Source organism: Pinus tabuliformis, chromosome 1_2 (genome assembly GCF_031772625.1).
Source record: "Pinus tabuliformis cultivar Carrire ecotype Pingquan chromosome 1_2, CPIR1, whole genome shotgun sequence".
Classification (NCBI taxonomy): domain Eukaryota; kingdom Viridiplantae; phylum Streptophyta; class Pinopsida; order Pinales; family Pinaceae; genus Pinus; species Pinus tabuliformis.
The window spans coordinates 757693600-757715969 of NC_142298.1; the positions used below are offsets into that span (position 1 = coordinate 757693600).

At 41.0% G+C, this 22370-nt stretch overlaps 1 protein-coding gene across 3 annotated transcripts in view; it reads left to right on the plus strand.

The window, feature by feature from the left end:
- Positions 1-22370, plus strand: part of LOC149208003 (S-adenosyl-L-methionine-dependent methyltransferases superfamily protein) — an 88947-nt gene that overhangs the window by 25118 nt on the left and 41459 nt on the right. The window lies entirely within an intron of this gene.

Sequence of the window (22370 nt, forward strand, 5' to 3'; positions counted from 1 at the left end):
TCCCATTGCGACTTTTAAAAGATGTAAATTTGAATTTTTAAAATGAAATTTTTGGCTCCAAAAGTGACAAGCTAGGTACGTCCAAGTCAAGTCGCCCTTGGCCAAGAGACGCGTCCATTCACCCTAGACAAAATTGTGGAAATTTCTGAGTCTAACACATTCGAAATACCTACTGCTATTTCTGGTTTATTATCTCCTACTTGTTCTTTACATTAACAAGTTATTTAATCATATAAACATCGAAATAAACACAATAACAACCTTCACAAATATACAGATCAACAACTGAAATAAACTGAGACAACACAAGGGACACGGTTATTTTTGGACAATCGTCCTCGGAAAAGCTCAATGCGGGAAAACCGGTGCAACAGATGAGGATATTATTATTATGCAGATTTTTGAATACAACTAGGGTGCTAGAAATGGCTCACCCTTCGGAGATTATCTTCGGCAGAAGTACCTCTCCTCGGACACAGATATTCCGGCTGATCAGCGACCGAATGATTGATCCCACAACAACTTCGACAGATTCGCTGGATAGTGAAAGCTGCTCCAAGCTTCTTTCTGAAACTGCGTCACCCTCTTCCGCTCTGCGTCTGCCTTTCAGCTCTCAGACTGCCCCACGAAAATTCCGCAGCGCTGCCTCTTCTGCCCAGTGTCAGCTCTGTAGCCCTCTTCGCAGCCTTTGCGTTAGCCTCTTGGCCCTTTGCGTCTTCTGCGCTGGCCTCCCCAGCCTTTGCGTCAACCTTCCTAGGCTCTGTGCTGTCTCTCTGACACTTTCATTGCCTTCTGCCAAACTGCCCCTCGCTACAATAGATCACTAACTCGATTCCTTGGCAAACCCTGCCCCAAAAAATCGAATTCTTGATCAACTTGGTGTGTCTCCAACTGACCCTCAAGCCTCCTCTTATACTTTTCCTGTTGACGATTCAATGGTCAAGATTAAGTCCCTAATCAACAACTAAGATTAGATTTGGCTTGATCCTCGTTATTTAGAACTTTCTCACCCATATTATATTAATACACATTAATATTTTAATTTCCCTAAGTTTAGACTTAGGGTCTCCTTAAAAATATTAACTATTTTAATATCTCTCCATCCGGGTGGAATTTCCCCAAACGATTTCTGGGTCTTGGAGATCTTATGTGCCTTAGCCTCTCCACCAATTTTCATGGCTAGAGCACATTCGATGCTACCAAAAATCAACAAAAATACTATATAAAGGCAGCTTGAGCTCCTCATTTGGGCAATTCACATTCTTCTCTCAAGACAGTTTATGGGCAAGTGAGCAACAAACAAGAAGGACGAAGAAGGACAAAGAAGAACACCGAAGTTTCTCTCTCCTATCTCTCTCTAGCAACTCGCACGTGTGAAGGAGTCTCTCTGTGATTTGCAGTTTCTGGGGCAACTATTGTAGGGGGCCAAAATTTTCCGGGTTACTGGGGCAACTGCTGCAGGGCCAAAATTATGGGGCAACTAGTATTGTAGGAGGGCTGAAATTCTCGAAGTGTCAGATTTGGATGAATTAACTTGGACGAGAAGACTAGGTTTGATCATAGGTTTAGGTGTGTCTCTCATTGAGCAATTATGGACATCATGTGCTCAAGAAGAAGCAAGATTGATGACTAGAGATCTTCAAGATGAAGAAGTTCAGGCCCTTGCAACTTGCTTCAAGAACAAGGGAAAGAAGTTTGGACCTCAACATAAGAAGGGAACTTCTTCCTCTAAGAAGAAGAAAGACTTATATGAGATACAATGCTATGGTTGTCAAGAATATGGACATTTCAAGAGAGATTGTCCTAATATGGCTAACAAGAAAAGAAAAGGGAAACAACATGCTTCCGCAACAGAAGTTGAAGAAGATGAAAAGCCAAAGAAGACCAAAGGTGAAAAAGACTTATTCTACTATTCTGCTTTGACAGGTTCCTTTGCAGATGATGATGACATGTGGTTGGTAGATAGTGGAGCATCAAGGCACATGACCAAAGAGCATGGGAATCTTTCAAGCATGACAAAGAAGAAGTTATCTCAAAGGGTTGAATTGGGAGACAATAATAGCTATGTAGTCAAAGGAGTTGGAAAGGCATCCATAGAGCTGGAATCTGGTAACCACGAACATCTCAACAATGTTTGAAAAAGAATCTTGTCTTTGTTTCTTGTTTAGAAATTAGAAGGTAAAGGAGATAGGGTTGCTTTTATGGGTGGCAAAGTACTTGTGTGGTCAAAGGGCTCTAGTATAGATGATGCTAGGGTTATTGTGATTCATGATGGATGACTGTATAGACTTGTGAGTCAACTAGATCAAGCATTAGTACATGACGAAATAGATCCAAGTGAGCTATGGCACTGAAGGTATGGACATCTTCATTTTATAGCATTGCCTGAATTAAGTGAAATAGTGTTAAGGGTTCCTGAACTACAAATAAAGAACGATGGTGTATGCAAAGGATGTGCTCTTGGTTCGAACATCAAGAAACCATTTCCAAATAGTGAGAACAGATCTAAGGAAGCTTTGGACTTGATTCATTGTGATGTTTGTGGTCTGATGCCTGTGAAGTCGCTTGATGGTTCGTTGTACTACGTGACATTCATTGATGACTTCTCCCAAAAGACATGGATATATCTCCTGAAGTCAAAAGATGAAGTATTCAACAAGTTCCAGGAATTCAAAACTGAAGTGGAAAACTTGACAGGTAAAAAGATCAAGATATTGAGATTTGACAATGGAGTTGAATACACCTCAAAGGAGCTTGTTGCTTTTTGCAAGCAGGCTGGGATTAAGAGGGAGCTAATTGTCCCTATAAACCACAACAAAATGGTGAAGCAGAACGAAAGAATAGATCCATTAAAGAATTTGTCAAAGCCATGATACATGATTTGGACTTATCGTTGTTCTTATGGGGAGAAGCATCATGAACAACTGTATACATTCAAAATCGAAGTCCTCATAGAGTTCCAAAAGGAAGCCATAGGTTGGACACACGAGAAGGCATATTTGTTGGATACATTGAATCTTCAAAAGCCTATAGAATATGTTGAATTTCCACGACCTTGGGTCTAGGTTAGAGTCTTAAAATCACTGACGCTACCAAACCAAGAATCTCAACCATAAACTACTTTGCATAACGGAAATATAAAGTAGTAAATCACATATGCACAAATATACACACTTTTAACAAAATTGTACAATCACCAATCTTTGTTATATTAAACCAAATCTAAATAATACAACAGTCTATGGTATACAAGATACAATGACAAATTTTGTTGCAACTTCTATGTCGTATCTTGTCCTGCCGGTCCTTCACTTCCGTACTGCTCACTAGCTGCCCCTTAGGCCTTCAAAGGACAACACATCAAGACCCCAAAAGGGCTGCCACCTAACACTGCTGCATGTCACATGTACATAGGCTCATTAATCTGCTCTCTAGGTTAGCCAATTCTCGAGCTCCAATCTGACTTCTAGCAACCTCTTCTATCCATCAAAGAGCTACTCATAAGGCTGCAAACTTCACCCAATCTTCAGCTATCTTCGTCACTTCAAGGCTGCTAGTCTAGGGCTATATGTTGTAGTAAGGTATGTCGTAGCTTTGGAAGACATATTGAAACCCTAGATGGAATGAATGTTGTTATGAAGTAGTCTAGGGTGTATAACTAAGTCCCTAGCAAGATGTTGAAGAGTATATAAGTCTAGGTATTTGATATAAATAAAGTTGAAATGCTTCTGTGATTTTGATATGGCTAACATCATGCTTCTATAGATTTGGTTGTACTTGCTATTGAAGTTGTGTAGGTATACAATCTTCAACTTGGTGAAGATGCTCATTGATGTGATAAGCATGATGGGGATGATGATAACTCTGATGAAATGGTTGCAAGCCATGAAAGATTCTTTGATGTCGAAAGGAAGAAGCTGATCTCCTGGAGGAAGCATGAATAGAAGAGATCTTCCTAAGATTAAGAGGGAGTCTAGATAGTCTGATGCTTTTTGGTTGAGATGAAGGACATAGCTTGGTTTTGATTGAAAGAATGTATTTTGGAGGATATGTTGCTGGATGAGAAGTAGGAAAGGAAAATGATATACTTGAGGAATCCTTTGTCAAAGATTTAGTTGATAGTCCTACTATGGAAAGATGAGAAGCAACATCTCTTGTCTGAAAGACCCTAGAGGTTTGTATTTGATTATGTACATGCGAAAGTATATTATTGTTGAATTGAGGCTTCTGTGATCCATATCAAATTTTTGAGACATGTTTTCGGCGATAATCACATCAAAATTTCATTTGCCGACGCGTTTCGAAGGATTTGATAGCATGCTGGTTACCAATTAGTTTGATTGGGAGAGATTGGTCATTCTTGATCTGCTGGATCAAGGGGCATTGAGGCTTTGTGAGTGAAGCATTGCCTTGGAGGACATCTGGCCGACATATTGTGTTGATGTCTAGAAGATGGAAAGGTGGTGTTAATCAAAGAGCTTTGTTTTGGATACAAACTTGGATTTTTGGGTTGATGGTTAGCAAGTAAGCCTGAGGGTACCTAAACGGGCTGAAAGCTTGAGTCCATTTTAGTCCCACCTGGATAGATTGCCCTGGTTAGGAATCAAGTCCATGGCATTGCGATGCCTAAATTGTTGTGTGACTGGTTGGATGATTGCCCTAGTCAAGAATCTAGTCCATGGCGGTGCCTAAAGTTCTTTATGGTTCATATAGTTTGAGATTTTGCATTGTATATGTACATTATGAATACCTCCCTAGTTAAGAGGGAGTGTTGGAAATTGTAACTATGTTCGGTCTTCAATAATGTACTTGTCAAAAGAATAAAGAAAATAATTTTTATTATTACTATTGTGACTTATTAAAGCATGGGTTTCATGCTTAGGTCACCATGTTTTAGGTCACAGTCCCCATTGAGGACTTCTAGGATTTACTCTGAGTCTATAGAGTTATTGTACATTTCAAGAGATCCTTCTTGGGCTTTTGAATCATGTAAAAAGGTTAAGTATTGAGTCAAATATGAATTATGTAACCTCAACACCATGTCGGCCTAAGAGAAGATCAACTTGGCCTAAGGACCCTATTTGACCTTGTTAAACACACATGGACCCTATTTGACCTTGTTAAATGTATATCTCTTGGGATGTGAAACCCAACGGTCACATATTGTACTATAAATGTATATCTGACCTTGTATCTGACAGGGGGGGGAAATGATGGTCATCTACAAGCTTCAAAGTCACATCAAGCGAGCCTGAGCCACAACCTGCCACACCAGTTTCAGAGTTGTAGCCAGAGACAAAGATGCCTGTGAACATGCCTTCAGTTGGTAATCTAAGACACTTCCTCTAGCAGAAGACTTCAGCTTCTTGCCAGTTTTGGAAGAATTCCAGGAATAGAATTGAGGACACTTCCTCTAGTAGAAGACTTTAGTTTCTTGCTAGTTTTGGAAGAGTTCCGGGAATTGCACTAAGCATTCCAGTGTCGCTGGTCATCCTTAAACCACCGCCCTTTATACCAACATTTCAGAGAGCACATTCAGCCTTGTGCTGCCATGCATTTTTGCACATTTTGTATTACAGCTCTCTTCTTGGACTCATACATAACCCTTCGGATTAAGGGGAGGAATATTGGACACGTAATCCTCAATGGGTTAGTGTGGAAGCCGAATGGACAAAAGGAGTCCAAGAGACCTTGGGATGTGAAACCCAACGATCACATATTGTACTATAAATGTATATCTCTTGTTAATAAAAATTGTACTCTCATGATTTATCCTTCATATTCCTTTGTTGTTCATGTGTGTTTAACAGACCTTGTGAAAATTTGGATGCCCAAATTTCTAATGCAACAACTGATTATGTTTCTTCTATTTGTTAATTACTTAACAAAATTATTTACTGTTTCCTACAATAGACACCGAAACTAATACACTGCAGCCTTCACCATTTAAATAAAATACGGAAACAAGAAACTGAATAAGAAAGAAATACACAACACATCTACACAATTATTTTTGGACAAATGTCCCTGCAAAAACCCAATGCGGGAAAACCGGTGCAGCAGCTCTGAGGGTTTTATTATTATGCAGTAGTAATTTCTGAATACAATCTTTGGATGCCTTCTCGACAATCCAATTACAGAGAATATCACTGATAGAGAGATAAGTGAGGTTACTTCACACTATCATTGGAAATCCTGGCTGATCCAGCCACATAATGAACTACCCTTGGACGCCTCTGCGCAGTCACTGCATCAGCCCAGCATCACACCCTCTGGGGACTGCATCACCCCTTTAGCTGATCGATTTGCTGCCCAGGAACTTTGATTTTCACCTCTCGATCTCACACCCTGGCCTCTGGCTTCTGCAATCGATTCCTTCAGCAAATTTTCGGATTCCCTCTTCGCTTCTGCGCAGCCTCTGCGTGGCCCTGCATGGCTCTGCGTCAGCCTCTGCTGGATTTCTCTCTCTCTTCTCTGCTGAGTATTCTTCGACTGGGAAAGATTTCCCTTCGGATACTATCCCTGTCCCTCACTAAAAGATCACTATCGAAAACCTCTTCGACAGCTGCTTTGCTTCAGAAAATCGAACTTCTGATCTCCCCTCTGTGTGTTCTCCAAGTGCCCCTCAAGTGTTGAAGGAAATGTAACTAGGTTCGGTCTTCATAAATGTACCTTTGATATTTGTATTTATTCAAGAAAATGAATATTATTTTTATAATATATATCAATGAGTTTCTTGCTCATTGAAATAGGTCTAGCACATGTTAAAGTGTTATAGGTGAGTCAAATAGTCAAAAGAAAATGTTGAAGACCTTAAGGGCATGTTACACCATGTATGTTTATGTATTAGAGTCAAGAGAATACCTCCAAGCAAAGTCAACAAGTCTCCTCCATGCAACGACACCTACAAAAGAAGCAATCTAAATTATAAATGTCAAGTCGACCTGCAGTCTTCTAGTCGGCCTAAAAGGAGGGATAGTCCTCTATATATAGAGGCTGTCCACTCCATTATAATGTCAAGAATCCATCTCTGAAATCAGCGAAGAAAAGGTGTGAGTAAAGGGTGATCAAGTGACAAGAAAGGGAGCCTCTAGTGCAACGTACAAGGTGAAGTCTAGGCCGAAGTTAAGAGGACTGTTTTCTAGGGTAGAAAACAGTCACACGTGCGAGAAATAGAGCCTCTTCCTATGTAATGAAAACAGTCACACGTGCGAGAAATAGAGCCTCTTCCTATGGTCATTACAACACTATCATCACAGTCACATAACTTCGTTGGTTGGGCAATCTAAGTAGGCCTATAAGGCCCCTCACTCAAGCGTAGAAGGAGCTCTCTCAAGCGAAGAAGGAAGAGGTCAACATCACAAGGAAAATAGTCACACGTGCGAAGGTAAAGAGGCTGTCTCTGCTGTCATAACAACCCTCCCATTACAGTCATACAAGTTGTTAAATTGGCAACTATGGCCAAACTCCATGTGGGTCAGCTTATTTATGGCCGCTGATATTTTTATTGGACCCCTCTCATCGAGAGGTGTAGGATTGATCTAAAGATCATCCGATTCCGATAAGTATTTATGGAGATATGAATTTATTTTGATTATGTAATTATTATCAAGCCGATCAGCTCTTACGTAGGCTCAAGAAGCCCAAACTTCGTGTCTATTCATCATCTACACGTTAGTATAAATATAAGAGGATTTGATCTCATTTAGACACAATTCTTGAGTGATCTCCTCCTCTCCACGTCTTGGGTTTTTGGAGAAGGAGTGAGATACCAAGAGAAACACACGCTGGCCCAAAGATGATGCCCTACCAACGTTGTCATGAAAACCTACCAACGCAGATCATGGAGTCATATATACGCAAGTCATGGAAAATGTTGTCCTTGAGGCACTTACATGCTGTAACATAAATGCTGGCCGCAGTAATAAAAGGACGCTGTCAAGCCGCTGTCATAATCCCGTTGTCCTGAGGTGTAGTCACCATCAATGCATGGTTGCCGCAGTCACAGTCCTGAGGTAAATGGAGCCGCAATAAGGTTAATGGAGCCGCTGTCAAGGTTAAGGGAACCGCAGTCTAGAAAGCAGAAAACCTAACATGCAATGGAAAAGTTATGAGCTCTCATACGCTTTGTCCAACACGTAGCCAGAATACTCATATGCTGTCCCAACACGCAGGTGGAATCATACACAGCAACTTAAGGAATATATATACGCAGGTGGATTCATGAATATATATACACGCAGGTGACTTCATGAATATTACACGCACAACAAATACTCTACACGCAGCTCAATACGCAGTCATGACAATATCTGATATGTCGTTCAAGGTGACACGCAGTTCATAAAAGATCCCACGCAGTCAATGAAGAATGCATGTTAAAAGCACCACAACTATGAAGAGCCACAGTCATATATGCAATGCTGTCTATACACGCACAACTGGAGCACTTAGCCGCTGTCCACATGGTAGCCGCATTGATATCTTGACACGCTATAACCGCAGTCATATATGGAACGCAATACACGCACAACTGGATCAAGAGCCGCAGTCAAAAGCTACAGCCAGATATGAACGTTGTTCATGTGATGTCTTGACACGCTGTTTAGAAGCTATAGCCAGATATGAGGGTATCCAGAATGAAGTATGAGGTGTAGTCACACTCGTATAACTGAAGCGTATAGAGAATCTCAACATTCCAGTATTGGGCAGTCTTTCGGATGGAGATAAAACAATAAGACAGTCATGCCACTAAATTGATCTCGGTATTAGAGCAAAGAATATTCGAACTTGTTATTTAATAGTCTTGTGTCTCGATGCTATACACTCAATGGAAGCATAGATATGGTCCTAATCTCATGTTAGATAATATCAGCATAATGAGACTGCATGCTAATGGATAAGACAGCATGAGGATGCATGAGTAGCGTAATGATGAATGAGATCATGATGCATGGGCAGCTTGAAGCAACATGATGCATCGGCAGCATGATGTATGAGATCATGGATAGCATGATGTATGGGCAGCATAGTGATCATGAGCAGCATGATGATGCATGATGCAGCATGATGGTGCTGCATGGTAAGGTGCAGCAAATGAATGAAATGGATAGGTGAAGCCGTCACCTAGGAGAATCAGTTGAAGCAGAATGTCTTCAACTGATCTCATGTATCATCGTTATAGGAGATGATCTATGCTCAGATCTAGATAAGTCAAAGTGTTGACTTTTGATGTAAATGTACTATCTCTCTCACTTTCTCTGCTGAACTTTGAAGAACATAAAAGAAGAATTGATCAAGGGTTTCCCCACACATTGTGGGGTTTGTCCCTGGCTAGCGCCACATCTTGTGTCCTCTTGTCTTGGCTTGTCTTCTGCGATTTATGTTTATGTTCTATCTGCAGTTTATCTTAATGCTGATGTGATTGCTAACTGTGAAAATTTAAATAAATTGCTCTCGCATAGAACATACCTAAAATTAACATGGTATCAAAGTTGAGGTGAAGACAATGCCCAAGCAAGAGTGAAAGAGAAATCACCCAAGACAGTTGGGACAAGACAAAAGGATCAATGGGTTCTTCACAATTCACTTAGGGTGAAGTCGAAGCAGAGCATATTATTAGAATGGCGCAACAGAACTTCTGATGGCATACCTAAAGATGACTTCATTGGGAAGTTCGGATCTAAGGGTGGAAGGAAAGGTAGATGTGTTGGTTATGAGTTCGGCCCGTATATGAAGGAGTGTCTGAATGGCAGAGATGCAGGTCATCAAGGACACGACCGACCCTTCAAGGAAGCAAGGAACCCCAGAATCTCTTTTATGTACCTGATCGCAAGAAGAACCTGGTCTCCATCTCGGAAATGGAAGTTTAAGGTTTCAAGGTGGCACTCATCGATGGAAAGGTACGTGTTTGAAAACAATTTTTCAAAGATGTTTTTGAGTTCAGGGTTGTATCAAGTTGCAGGAAGTCCACTGGGAACCATGCCCATTGACACAGCACCGGAGGTTTGTGAGTCAAATGGCGACAGAGATTCCTGATTTCAAAAAGAGCATGAAATTACATGTCTGAGATTTACCGAAGGAAAATATTTCAAGGGGACCATTTCCCTCATGTAGCAGGTCCACAGGTGTGGAACAACCGGAGGGGTTTGGGATTGATAATCAGGAATCTCACATATGCAGGTGGAAGAAAGCCCTCTATGGCTTGAAGCAAAACACCCTAGGCGTAGTATGAGAGGATCGATAGTTGTCTGATGAAGCTGAGATTCCCTAGGAGTGAAACTAATCCAAACCATCCGAAGGTTGTGGATGATAGACCTCTCATACCAAGCACCCTCTAAAGTCAACCTATTTCAAATAGGTGCAGACCCTCTCATTTGTAGAAGACAGAGGAAGTTGGATTCCGAATGAAGAAAGATAAACTACTAGCCTGTGACTACCTCGAGGATCTTAACTATCAGAAGTTATATGGTAGTGATGTTGGACCAGATTTGGGAAATGCCTCTGAGTCTCATAAACGCATTTGCGTTGATGTTCTTGGTGAACTTTCATCCGGACATATGTTTTGCAGTTAGCATGGTGAGCTCATATTTGGTTGAGCCTCACTGGATTGATGCCAAGAATCTTCTGAGATATCTTCGGGGCACAATCTCTCATACATTGCCGGAAATATGAAACTGCATGATTATTCGAATGCTGACTTGGCAGGCAATGTGGAGGAACACTAGAGCACTTCTCAGTGCTGGTTCTCTTTGGATTCTGCTTCGATATCATGGGTGAGCAGGAAGCAAAAGTCGGTCGTTATAAGCACCGCCGAGACTGGATACATAACTACGAGTATGATCTCGGGAAGCTCTTCAATGAGCTGTCTGTACACATGATGAATACCACTGTGATTCTCTGTAACAACCAGAGGTGGGATTCGATTATTGAGGAATCCCATATTCGACGATTGCTTCAGCAGATAGACATTACATACTACCTTATCTGGGATATGGTAAGTCTATGAGCAAGGAAGCTCCATGGCTATGAGATGATGTACAGGTTGCTACACTTTGTCTAAGCCTCGGGGGAAAGATCAAATCTGTGATTTTCCCGAACGACTTGGAGTCGTCAAGAGACCCTTGTACAAGGGTCCTACATGTTGCATACATTGAGCTCTGGGAGCTCTGGGGTCTTGCGGTTCTTACTAGAGCAACATACGACCATAGGGTGACTCACCCTCCCCTGGTGGTGCGCACTGGAACAAGATGATTTGCTCTCTTGTGGGACAAGATGATTGGCTCTCTTGTGGAACAAGATGATTTGCTCTCCTGTGTAGCAGGATGATTAGTTCTCCTGTGAGGCCTGGATTGATGTGTTCTCCTGTGAGGCCTGAATCGATGTGTTCTCCATGGCGATTGTAGCAGGATTGATGTGTTCTCCTATCAGGACAGGATTGATTAGTTTTCCTGTCGAGGCATCCTACCCATGTAGTTTGGGACTCATGGGAAGTACCTCTCATCTGATCAACGAGCAGGGAAATGAAGTTAGGGACCATAGTAGTACCGATGGACGCATCTTTGTATCTACCGTACTCCCTATGCTAGGATGATCTCCATTGATCTGGGATTAATGATACTGGTCCGGGACCAGTGTTAGGAGTTGTACTATACTATGACGCTGACTTTGGGTTGGTTGAGACTGGTCTGGGACCAGTGGTACATACTCTGAGACTGACTTCGTGTCAGTGCAGGACTGGTCTAGGACTAGTGAGAGTGGTACATACTATGACGCTGACTTCGGGTCGGTTGAGACTGGTTTAGGACCAGTGGTACACTCTCTGAGCCTACAATACTGGTCTGGGACTAGTGGTAGGAGTTGTACCATACTATGACGCTGACTTCGGGTTAGTTGAGACTGGTCTGGGACCGGTGGTACATACTCTGAGACTGACTTCGTGTTAGTGCAGGACTGGTCTGGGACCAGTGAGAGTGGTACATACTATGACGCTGACTTCGGGTCGGTTGAGACTGGTCTGGGATCAGTGGTACACTATCTGAGCCTGCGATACTGGTCTGAGACCAGTGGTAGGAGTGGTACCCACTATGATGCTGACTTTGGGTCGGTTGAGACTGGTCTGGGACCAGTGGTACGCACTTTGAGACTGACTTCGGGTCAGTGGAGAATGGCATGAGACATTCTCGATCAATTCTTCTTCTTCATAGTTCAGCGGAGCTAAGTTGAGCAGAGCAGAACAAAGCGAGCAGAGCGAGCAGAGCTGAGCAAAGCAGAGCAGAGCCAGCAGAGCTGAACAGAACCAGTAGAGCTGAGCAGAGCAGAGCAGAGCCAGCAGAGCTGAGCAAAGCAGAACAGAGCCAGCAGAGCTGAGCAGAGCATAGCAGAGCCAGCAGCGCTGAGTAGAGCAGGGCAGACCCAACAGAGCTGAGCAGAACAGAGCAGAGCCAGCAGAGCCAACAGAGCTGAGCAGAGCAGAGCAGCGCCAACAGCGCTGGGCAGAGTAGTGCAGGGCACTGATGGCAAAGGCAATACAGTCGAACTTATGGATCAACAGATGGAGTTCTCCCTAGTTGAGAGGGAGTGTTAAATTGGCAACTAGGGCCAAACTCCATGTGGGTCAGCTTATTTATGGCAGCTAATATTTTTATTGGATCCCTCTCGTCGAGAGGTGTAGGATTGATCTAAAGATCATCCGATTCCTATAAGTATTTATGGAGATATGAATTTATTTTGATTATGTAATTATTATCAAGTCGACCAGCTCTTACGTAGGCTCAAGAAGCCCAAACGTCATGTCTATTTATCATCTACACGTTAGTATAAATATAAGAGGATTTGATCTCATTTGAACACAATTCTTGAGTGATCTCCTCCTCTCCATGTCTTGGGTTTTTGGAGGAGTGAGACACCAAGAGAAACACATGCTGGCCCAAAGATGATGCCCTACCAACATTGTCATGAAAACCTACCAACGCAGATCATGGAGTCATATATACGCAAGTCATGGCAAACATTATTCTTGAGGCACTTACATGCTGTAACATAAATGCTGGCCGCAGTAATAAAAGGACGCTGTCAAGCCGCTGTCATAATCCCGTTGTCCTGAGGTGTAGTCACCATCAACGCATGGTTGCCGCAGTCATATTCTTGAGGTAAATGGAGCTGCAGTAAGGTTAATGGAGCTGTTGTCAAGGTTAAGGGAATCGCAGTCTAGAAAGCAGAAAACCTAACACGTAATGGAAAAGTTATGAGCTCTCATATGCTTTGTCCAACACGTAGCCAGAATACTCATACGCTGTCTCCAACATGCAGGTGGAATCATACGCAACAACTTTAGGAATATATATATGCAGGTGGATTCATGAATATATATACACGCAGGTGACTTCATGAATATTACACGCACAACAAATACTCTACATGTAGCTCAATACGCAGTCATGACAATATTTGATATGTCGTTCAAGGTGACACGCAGTTCATAAAAGATCCCACACAGTCAATGAAGAATGCATGTTAAAAGCAACACAACTATGAAGAGCCACAATCATATATGGAACGTTGTCTATACACGCACAGCTGGAGCACTTAGCCGCTGTCCACATGGTAACCGCATTGATATCTTGACATACTATAACCGCAGTCATATATGGAATGCAATACACGCACAACTGGATCAAGAGCCGCAGTCAAAAGCTACAGCCAGATATGAATGTTGTTCATGTGATGTCTTGACACGCTGTTTAGAAGCTACAACCAGATATGAGGGTATCCAGAATGAAGTATGAGGTGTAGTCACACTCGTATAACTGAAGCGTATAGAGAATCTTAGCATTCCAGTATTGGGCAGTCTTTCGGATGGAGATAAAACAGTAAGACAGTCATGCCACTAAATTAATCTCTGTATTACAGCAAAGAATATTCGAACCTGTTATTTAATAGTCTTGTGTCTCGATGCTATACACTCAATGGAAGCATAGATATGGTCCTAATCTCATGTTAGATAATATCAGCGTAATGAGACTGCATGCTAATGGATAAGACAACATGAGGATGCATGAGTAGCGTAATGATGAATGAGATCATGATTCATGGGTAGCTTGAAGCAACATGATGCATCGGCAGCATGATGTATGAGATCATGGATAGCATGATGTATGGGCAGCATAGTGATCATGAGTAGCATGATGATGCATGATGCAGCGTGATGGTGCTGCATGGTAAGGTGCAGCAAATGAATGAAATGGATAGGTGAAGCCGTCACCTAGGAGAATCAGTTGAAGCAGAATGTCTTCAATTGATCTAATGTATCATCGTTATAGGAGATGATCTATGCTCAGATCTAGATAAGTCAAAGTGTTGACTTCTGATGTAAATGTACTATCTCTCTCACTTTCTCTGCTGAACTTTGAAGAACATAAAAGAAGAACTGATCAAGGGTTTCCCCACACATTGTGGGGTTGGTCCTTGGCTAGCGCCACATCTTGTGTGCTCTTGTCTTGGCTTGTCTTCTGTGATTTATGCTTATGTTCTATCTGCAGTTTATCTTAATGTTGATGTGATTGCTAATTGTGTAAATTTAAATAAATTGCTCTTGCATAGAACATGCCTAAAATTAACACAACTTCGTTGATTGGTGAAGAGAAGAAAGGAATCATCATAAGAAAAGGGTCTCATCAAAGGTATCTCTTCTAGAGCAAGTGCAACAAGGTTTACCAACAAGTTGAAAGAAGAACAAAGTGCCGGAAGGAGGAAGAAGGAAGTGCCGGGGAACAAAATGCAAAAAGGAGAAAGGACTTGACTTGTGCTTGGAGGATATTCTTGTCAAGGGTCTATGGTTTGGCATTGATCAATAAGAAGCTTCGATAAGAGAACTTTTCGAAGGGTTTTCCTCTCAAGAGAAGAGAGGTTTTGGCCCTGGCAGAGAGCCAACATCTTGTGTTCTTGTTCTTATATTTTTGGTAGCAGTTTGATGAAGTACACACGCATGCATTAATAATAATAAGAAGAAGATTAAGCTAACCAAAAAAAGTAAAAAGACTCCACAAATTGTTATCAAGCCAAGAGGAATCACACTACACCTAATTGCCCTAGATTCTTCAACATCAAGCCTCTTCTTATATCTTTCTGTTGGACAACCAACGATCTAGATTAACTTCTAATCAATGGCTTAGCTCATTTTGGCTTGATCCTCGTCTTCATCTAGAAGTTACACCCACAATTTAGATTAATACCCATCAATTATTTTAATTCCTAAGTTTAGACTTAGGGTCCCATTAAAAATAATTAATTATTTTAATAGAACTTTCTCTAGGCAGAATTTCCCAAAACGATTTCTGGGTATTGGAGAATGCATGTGTCTAAGCCTCCCTGCAAATTTTGAGACTCAGAGCACATCCGATGCTACCAAAAATCAACAGACCCCACAAGAAGCCCATAAAAGGAAGCACATCGAATTCATTTGGAGCATCATTCTCTCATCAAGTTTGAATTCTCTTGTTGCTGGGTAGAAGTGCGAAGTTCTCTTGTAGTTGGGAAAAGGTGTGAAGTCTGTTGTTGGGAAGCCGAAGTGAATGCGAGTTTGGGGAAGTCTAAGGAGAGGAAAAATCGAAATTTTGGTGCCTCTATCTATGTGTTTAGTGTTCTAGATTGGGAGAACGAAGTCTCCTAAGTTTCGTTGTTGCTGGAAGCTGCCAGTTGCCGTATGTTGCTGCCCTAGTTGAAGTGGCTGGGAAGAGGTCGAAATTCGGGGAGGTTGACTTGGTGTGGAGGGAAGTTCTTGTCTTGGTCTAGGGTGAAGAGTCTCAAAGAATACCATTGAAAGGAAGAATTATCTTGATTTTGTTTTCCCCTCGAGGGGGGTTTCGTCTTGGCATGTGCCTACATCTTGTGTCTATTGTTTTATGTGTTGCTGCTTTTGGTAATTGCTTGATGAACAAAAGAAAAAAGATATAAAGAATCGTAATAATAAGAAACATCACAAGTAATTATCAAGAATAAGAAAATCTTTACTGCCTTTCTGATTTTCCAGCACAACCTTATAAGTAAATTACACTAAAACAAAAGAAGAATTAGAAATTAGCTCCAAAGTTTTATGGACCCTGCAAAATTATTTGCAAGATCGGATAAATGGTGTATGAGTTAGATTTGTCTCCTTCTCAAATTCATAAGGTTTTTCATGTATCTTACCTAAAAAGGTTTTGGGACAAACTATGCTAGTGCAAATAGAACATCCAAAATTAGATGAAGGGGAAGTTGATTCTTGAAATAGAAAAAGTTATAGACCAATTTTCTCTATCGACTTGGAATAGAACCATTATGGAGTACCTAATCAAGTGGAAGAATATACCTTTAGAATAAGCTACATGGGAAAATGAGCAGTTCGTGGAGAAACACCCTCAATTACAATATTTGAGCACACAATTTATTTAAAAGAGGGGGAATATGTTAAGGCCTTAATAAGCTTTCGTTATTAGTTTATTTGTTATATTAGTAGGTTGGCTAAAACCTTTAATTGTACCCTTTCATTATAATTGTACCCTCTCTCTCCTATTTATATATATACCAAGAAGACCTAGTTAGAATTATAATTTCTTTATTTTTCAACTGTGGTTCACGGACACTGAGTGGCCGCTACATCCATGGGGAATAATCCGGGGAGATCAACCCGAAAGGATCTACCTGCCGACTTATCTGGTCGGGCCTAATCCCAAGGGCGTTGAGGAGATTAGACCTCCGACCTCCCAATTGGCAAGGTACTTTAACTTAGCAACAAAAACTCGACCAACTGAGTTATCCCTTAGGGCTTAAAGTTAGAATTATCATATCCAGTCTTGTGCATTGGTCTAAATGTGAAAGGAAGTCCCCCCCCTCAAAGTGGACTTATTTTCATTGATTTTTTATCATTCTCAAGGCATTGTATCATAACAGTTTTAGGTGTTACTAGAGATTCAAGATTGCTCATGTACCCTTTCAGAACACATGTCCCCATGTTGGAGCCACTATTACCACATGTATTGCATGGGGCCTGTGTAGCAAGTTTCCCTAGTCACATTGTAGTTTCAAATTACTATATATGAGTTTATTTTAGAGCATGACCATCAATGATTATATACTTCTGTTCATTAGAGATTTGCTAGTAGTTTTCAAGATGGCATACTATGGACACATATCTTTCCAAGCACGAACATTATGGTTGATTGAGAAATCCCAAGATTTCTTAGTAATTGATTGCTATGATAGGTGCTATGGTGCTTTCGATAAAGGTATCTAGTGCAAAGTGATTGATTTATTCCCTTATGTTTGTGATGTAATTCAATATTTTCAGCATATGGATGACTCCTATGGTGGTGCTTAGGTTAGGAGGGTGTATCACATCAGCCCCTTTCATATTATTTGGATATCATGGTCACGTTTTTGTACTCCAACAGCTATATGATGTATTTCCTTGGTGAGGGAGGCATATTTGATGCATTTGTGAGCTTTCTAGTGGAAATGGCATGTATTTTTGATTATTGAGATTAATGGCCATATTCTACTAAGGTCTCACTATGGTTGTCTAGATTAATTATTTGAAAAATCAGGTACCTTATTCCTAACATGGGTGCCTAAGTTTTTGTGGTCATGAGTTTACTAAGAAAACAACTTATTGCCATGACTTCATTGTTACATGTGGGGCACACCTCTTTTGGTACACAAGTGGATGTAAAATATTATTATTTATTATATATTTAACAGGGTGTAGCTACCCAATTTTGGCACAATTTTGACTTAGGAGGAGGACCCCACACTTAGACTTAGGAACTATGGGGCAAATTTGACTTTATCTAGAAGCTAGTGGAATGTGGGGGCCACCCACATGGGGAATTCGAACTTGGCCATTTGATGTGCTTGGAGGGAAATCGAATGGGGGGATGGAGGGGCCCACATGAGGCTATGGAGGCCCAAGGTAATAAAAGGAGGATCAACTCTCATTTTCGACCATCTTCTACATTTGCAAACAAACACTCACTTGTACGCTTTGCTGCTTAGCAAGTCTACCGGCTGTTTAGCCACGAATTTCTCACGCGGGAGATTCAACCTCTACTTCGGGGGACCATCCATGCCCGCCCTAGGGAGGCTATTCTACAGGAGTTTCAGGGAGTTAGGGACAGCAACACACTTCAACCATCAACGCAGAGAGGGAACTGCGTATTCCTGGGTAGCCAAAAAACATGCAGGAGTTGGAGGTCAGCAAGGGGATTCATTGCTTGCTAGGAGATCCGAGAGTTGAGGAGGCAGCATAGAGAAGGCATTTTCGTTGGAGTTTGCAGCCAGCTAGACCAGCGCAACAGTCAGTCGAATTCCTGGACAGAGGGACTGCGTAGAGGCCATCAACAACAAATTCGTGGGACTTGGGGAGCAGTTGATCTTGGCCAAGAGCCATCCGGGGAGCTAGGAGTTGAATAGCACAAGTAAAACTAGCATTTTGGAGGAGTTTGCAGAGGGATTTGCAGGTTGTTTCCTGCAAGTCGAAATTGGCAGTCGAAGCTGGGGAGAGGCTCCAAGGAGGTCGAAAATCCAAAGTCAAAACCAGCTAAATTCCCTTCTGGGTTTTGTCCAAGGAGTCCGGGGTTAAAAGCACACAATTTTCTGGGCAGTTTTTGAGCACCTTCCAGCTAGTCGAAGTTCAGCAGGGCAACAGTTTACTGGGGCAGCGCAGTGCAGAGTGGTGCAGAAGCTGGGCAGCCTTCAACTCAGCTATTTTCCCCCCTGGGGTTGGTCTCCAGGTGCACCATTCCATTTCATATTTTATCTAGCCTGCAGATTTTTAATAATATGGCTCAGCAGTTCCTTATTGGCAGCGTTTTCATGGATGTTTGATGTGTGTTTTATTTTTTATATGTTGCTGCACAGTTTATTTGCTTAATATCACTTACATTCCTACCTAGGAACATTACAAAATAACACATGGCAACTTCATACAAGTGAGGCACACATCATTGAGCACACACATGGATGTAAAAATTTATTAATTTTATTGTATTTTAACATGAGAAAGATGACGTACTTGTTCATGGACAGCTAGTAACCATCTTCACCACTTTGTGGACACATGCATGCTCACTTGGTTGACTCTTTGACCATTGAATAGCTGTTAGAGAGTTTGACCAGCAAGTTTGGCTTGACAATTGAGCCACGTTGTCAAAAATAGCAAGTTGACTAAGTGTTACAGCCATGATGGGATAGCAAAAAATACATGGCAGCTTCATACTTGGATTGATGGGATACTTGGAGTTGGCAGCTTGTACTCCTTGCCTATTATGTGCACATGGGCTGAATTAATTGTAGAACAACTATTTTTGATGAAATCGACCTCTAGAGAGAGACTTAGGCATTGCTTGATCCATTCGATCCACTCATCTAGCTTTTAGAAATTAGCTGTTATGTCTGTGCCACCGCCATCAACATTTTATCAATTTATTTTTAGTTAGTTAGAAAAATATTGTTATTTTATTTCATCAGAGATTGGCTCTTCTCTTATTTAAAGAAACCCTTCCCAATTGAAATGGTTGTTGGAGGAATGAACACTTGAGCTCTTGGGTATCATTTTGCATTGTAATTTTCTTTCAAGCTAGATGCTTTGGCAAGGTGTTGTAGAGGAGGATGCTATCTATTTTGTAAGCTCCTTCATGCTGAAAATCTCTTCTTCAACGATTATGAGGCAATGAAATTCGGGTGATATTGTACTTGTTTATAAGAATTTGTCATTTGTGTTGATGTTTGTAGCTCGTGCAGGTACTTTTTGGCACACGTCTAAGTGTCTAGGTATGCAGAAGTTGCCCAAGATATCAGACACTTGCTCTAGTGTGAGCAAGTTGCATTTGTAACTTAGCGTAAGTTTTAACTAAGGAAAAACACATAATTATTATGTTGGCTAATTGAGCTAAAGAAACATTAGAAAATGTAAAGTATCTACTTTAGTGATAATGTTTTAATTTCAGCCTTTGATCTCAAGTGAGACGAGATCTAATCTTGGTCGTCAATCACTTTGGAGATTAGGGTTAGGGATTTTGCTCAATGTAAAGTTATAAAAGCAGGGCTGAGGAGACGGAGAAGGTGCATCATATAGTAACACAAGATTGAGATGCATCTCAGTGAGGAGTGTGATACTCTACTGTGTTGGGTCTGAGGAACATGGCAGCAACAAGATCCAGATCAGCCAGGGAGGGCTTGATCAGTTGGATCAGATCCGGTTGTACATGTAATTTCCACAGTTGGGCCATTATCCCAGGATGGGAGCCCTAGTAGATTCTGATTTTTTTTTTAATGAAGCACTGATTTGATTGGGCAGACTCCGTTGGTTATGTTTTTTCTTGTGCTAATTAATGTTAAGAACCTAGCTGTGCATTCATTCAGTAGACCTGTAATCTGCCAGGCCAATGGATTGCGTGATGCTAGGTTCATAAGAAGATTAACAATTTGAAGTGGTATTATTGATGTATTTCTCTTTATGTATTATGAAAGAAATATTTTCTCGTTTCATGATGGATTCAAACCATCATAATCCATGATCTTTTCTACTCTAGTAAGATTTGTTGTAAGAAATTTCTGGGTATTTCAAAGGATTAAGAGGGGTAATTTCAACTTGCAACCTACAGCCAAAAGAACCCTTGCCTTTTTATTAGAGTGGCGTCCCTCAGGGATTTGTTTAGACCCCATGGGGCTCAAGTGAGGAATAAGGCATTGGTAGCGCCTTACAGCCACATAAAAATCTCTTTGAACTCACCTTTGCTTGCCCGACAGATCTGAAATTTCACTGAAGGAGATGTTTATTCAGATCTTCTCAAGGTCTGCTTGTATGTCTCATTTAACATCAAATAAAACAGGCTATGTATTGCTGTATAAATATGTTAGATAAAGTTGATAAACCATTCTGGAACAGCTTGTTAGAGACATATTTGTGCATGAATAAATGATATATTATTGCTGAAGTTATATGAGAAGAACTTCGTGCGGAATATCTTCGTTAAAGAACTTTTTATTAGAGCTTCTTTCGCGGATTTGTTTAGATCCCAGGTGCCCAAGTGAAGGATGAGGCATTGGTAGCACCTTATGGCCTCATAAAAAATCTCTTTAAACTCACCTTTACTTGTCCTAAATATCTAGAATTTTACTTGAGAATATTTTTATTCAAATCTGTCCTCAAGTTTTGGTTGCATGCCTCATTTAAGATCAAATATGCCAGACTACATATTGATGTATAAATCTGTTACACCAACCATTCTGGAACAGCTTGTAAGAGACAGATTTGTGCATGGATAAATGTTTGTTATTGCTGGAGTTTTACCTTGAAATTCTATACTTTGTGCCCAGCTGTAATGTACCCGTGAACATGCTGAAAAGGGGACTATCCTGAGCTGAGATATCATTGCATACGTGCTTGTAATTCAATTTGCATTCAGGAATTTGTTACAGCTGTTAATATCATTTGAAAGGCAGCATTATAATATCGGTTGACTAAAACTCTTAGTCATTGTTTTGTATAGCTGGAAATATATCTTAGGACAACTGGTGTATATTTATCTGAAACTTTGCAAAGCCATACATTGTTGTAACTCTGATCCAAAATGATTGGAATCTTGAATATATAAACATTGAAGATTGATTAACCATTTACACCAATATACTTTCAGCCAAAGACTTTGTGGGAAAATTGTCATAGGCAGCGAACCATTCTAAAACTGTCTTATCATTTTCACAGTCAAGCTTTTATCTTAGCCCCCTCTCATCATAAAACATTGGTTGAAACTATCACATGAAAGGATAGACTTAGTGAAGCCTCTCTTATGGTGACTTATGATCATCTAGAGTGTGGGAAAATGAAACTAAGGTGACAGTTTTAACTCTTTATATGTTCCAGTAATTTGCCATCAAGTGAAAACCTTGCATTCTTAAGTGACAAACTTTGTGGTAACATGGTAATTGGCTGATAAGTTGTCTTTAAAGGGACATTTCCTGAGATCCAATGAAGTAAGGACCAGAGCAAAAATTCATATATCTATCCTCGCTACTTTGAAGTAAAAACACAAAATACCCTTGGCCAGAAGTAAATAGAGTTGCTTGGCCTTTTATCTGGGGAAGCTAATGCTTTGCCATCCACATTTCCATGGTCCTCAGGCTAGATTGGAGGCTTGTAAACTTTCCGATTAGAGCTTGTTTGGATAGATTGAGTGCTTTTTTCGTGGATCTGGGGACTGGAGAACCAGCTGGGGGATGGAGTTGAGCAGCTTGAGAATTCTGTCGTGCACAGGCCGAGATCCATTGGACATGTTCGAAGTGTTAACCAGCAATTTGAATGCTATGATCTCAGATGAGAATAGTTCCTTTGG